The sequence below is a fragment of the Macrotis lagotis genome, chromosome 4, assembly GCF_037893015.1.
Source record: "Macrotis lagotis isolate mMagLag1 chromosome 4, bilby.v1.9.chrom.fasta, whole genome shotgun sequence".
Taxonomy (NCBI): Eukaryota; Metazoa; Chordata; class Mammalia; order Peramelemorphia; family Peramelidae; genus Macrotis; species Macrotis lagotis.
The window spans coordinates 215,870,430-215,873,732 of record NC_133661.1 but is presented as its reverse complement, the minus strand read 5'-3'; the positions used below and the strand labels follow the sequence as shown (position 1 = coordinate 215,873,732).

The following is a 3,303-nucleotide window of genomic DNA, read 5'->3' as shown; positions in this document are numbered from 1 at the left end:
TCTTTTGAAAAAATGTGACTTATGTATTCTACCTTTTCTTGCCCAATAGAAATTCAAATTTCTGTTAACCCTTGAATAATAGCAGCAACACTAACAGTAATAGGAGTATTAACAACAACAATCATATGAGCATTTATAAAACACATCTCATTTTATCCTTTTAACACCTTGCCAGAAAGATCACATATAGATTATCCAGTAATGCTCACGACATAGAAAATATGATTTTCAAAAATAATAATAGTAATAACAATTCCTGTCACAATATCTAAATGATTCTGCAATTTAAAATATTACTTGTGGGATAAATGATCCAGGCTGAGCCAATGGATTTCGGGGAGCTCGCTGCGGGCGTCTGAGCCAGCCTGGTCCATGGAGGAGGGGCAGTAAATCAGGAATTCACTTCAAAATGTGGCGGTTCTTGGTCACTCTGTGCAGCCTGGTAGCACTGACCAGTGCTCGGAGCAGATTGTAGCTTTCTTCCTCTTTCAGATGAAATGGACAACCATATCAACAAACTCAATACTACATGGAAGGCTGGTCACAACTTCCGTAATGTGGACATGAGCTATGTAAAGAAACTCTGTGGTACCTTCATGGGTGGAACCAAGCTACTACCTCAGAGAATGATGTTGGCTGATGGCATGAAACTACCAGAAAGTTTTGATTCTCGAAAACAGTGGCCAAACTGCTGAACCATCAAGGAAATTAGAGACCAGGGTTCCTGTGGCTCTTGCTGGGCATTTGGTGCTGTTGAAGCCATTTCTTGCAGGATCTGTGTACACACTGATGGAAATGCCAATGTAGAAGTGTCTGCTGAGGACCTGCTTAGCTGCTGTGGATTTGAGTGTGGGGAAGGATGTAATGGCAGCTTTCCTTCTGGAGCTTGGAAGCATTGGATCAAGAAAGGTCTTGTATCTGGTGGCCTCTATGATTCTCATGTGGGCTGCTGACCTTACTCCATCCCTCCATGTGAGCACCATGTGAATGGTTCCCGCCCTCCTTGTACTGGAGAAGAAGGAAACACTCCCAAATGCAACAAAAAAGTGTGAAACAGGCTATTCTCCTGAATACAAAGATGATAAACAGTATGGAGCAACCTCTTATAGCATTCCCCTGAATGAGCAGGAGATCATGGCTGAGATCTACAAGAACGGTCTGTGTAAGGAGCTTTTATGGTCTACAGCAACTTACTCTTGTACAAGTCTGGAGTGTACCAGCATGTTACTGGAAATGAACTTGGAGGCCATGCCATTCGTATCCTAGGCTGGGGTGTGGAAGATGGTATCCCTTACTGGCTTGCTGCCAACTCCTGGAACATGGACTGGGGCAACAATGGTTTCTTTAAATTCTTCCGTGGAAAGGATCACTGTGGAATAGAATCTGAAATCGTGGCTGGAATTCCCTGAATGGATCAATATTGGAAGAAGATCTAACTGTTGTCAATTGGTCCTACTTGAATTTTTTTTAGAAAGGAAAAAAAACTTGGGAATGGGTGGAAAGCAAATGGAAGAAATGTATATTTTAAGACTGGAGCTGGAGAGAGATGTTCTGTTCACATTTGTTTAAAGAGAAAGGTTTATGGGGAGAGATCTTAGACAAATCACTGGGTTTTTGATAATTTGCTTGAGCTGAATTCTTGTGGAGTCTGTTAGTTCCATCAATAACAGGTTTAACTCCCATCTCTAATAATGCATGCCATTTCAATTTTGATTAATTCTGTGATTAGCACTGCTGGTTGTGTATTATTACATTTGAGACACAAGTTTTCTTTAAAAAGATCTTTTTCCACAAGTGTCTCCCAATTCCCTATTGGCTTAACTTCTGCAACCCCCTTCCTCAGTCCCACCCCCACCCCCAATATTTTAGGAGACTGGAATAGTCAGGAACCAATGATTCAAGGGAAGGAAGGATGATTTTTTTCCCCCATAAGAATGGAGAACAAAGCTTTTTGTTTTTTTTAAATTGAGTAGAAAGTATGTAGATAAGATTCTCAGAAAAAAGATTCCCAAATAATTTTGAGGGTGTGAGGTGGTATTGTGGGGTGGACCTCAAGGCTTTGGAATCCTAATCTATTCCAAGTCTCACTGCTAACAATCCTGACTATGCTTTACCCAACCTTAGGCCACTATTTGTGCCAGTCAGCCTGAAGCTTTCAAGCTTTGCAGTATTGCACTTACCTTTAGGTCTTTTCTGTGGCTGGATTCAAATAAATCTCTATTTTTGTTAGTATACCATGGTATAAAGAAAAGTAGCCAGGATTGGTTGTACACAATAGAAGCCTGAGCTTGTGGTTTTAAAAGGAAAGCTGGGGAAAGTGATCACTCCTCCAAGAGCAATATTTCCCCTTCTAATGTCCTTGGGGAGAGTGGAAGATGATGGGCAGGAGAAACAGGCCCTGTTCTTTGCCCTTCAAGCAATTTAGTCTCATTATTGGTTTTAGTGAATGAATGAAACCCTTGTGCCAATAAAAGATTTCTTCTAAAAAAATAAAATAAAATATTAGTTGGATAAATGATTTATAGAAACTGAATGAAATTTTATTTGTAGAATCGTTAAAAATGGATAGAAATCTTGGATTATCTTGGCACAGAAAGCACACGTGTGGTGAACCCATATGATTTTAAATTGAATTAGAAAATATTATAGGGTATTATTTACTGGATAAAGTTATTTCTCCTTTATTTTTGGCAATGGACTACATGTGTTTTCTCTAACCATATGTTATGTGACAGCCATGAAAGTAAACTCTGGCCATGTGTCCGGTGTCTAAAATAAATCTGGGTGGGTCTAATGAAAGTCAGGCAGCAGGCCCAAAAGACATTTACTATAAACTTATTTTCCCACCCTTTTCTAGTGCCTTCTGATTTGGTTTCCATGGAAATCTTCAGCTCTGTCTATATAACAGCATAAAAATGTTTTGAAAATGTGGAGAAAAAAACAGTCCAGTTAACGATTGAATGCCAAAAATGTTCTCTTTCAGTTTTGACCAAGTACATAGATTTCATTGCTTTTAGTCGAAGCAACTTAACCAAGTATTTTCTCCTTTGCTTTAATACTTCTTTATATTTATATTTAGTCATTTATTGTTTAGTATTGGGGTTGTTTGACAGAAGACAAATGAAAATAAAGTATTTCCCCAATGTAATCACTCTGTAAAGAGATATGATAGTTCTATAAAAGTAGGACTTGTATAATACTAAATGATTAAGCATTTTCAAGTTGCTTCACATCCTAATCAAAACACATAATAACAAGACTAGCAACTTAAAGATATTTAGCATGTATCCACTGATACAAGGA

At 38.5% G+C, this 3,303-nt stretch overlaps 1 pseudogene; it reads left to right on the top strand.

The window, feature by feature from the left end:
- The first annotated feature begins 409 nt into the window (after positions 1-409).
- On the top strand, positions 410-1,436 carry LOC141520302 (cathepsin B-like; annotated as a pseudogene).
- Positions 1,437-3,303: the final 1,867 nt, after the last annotated feature.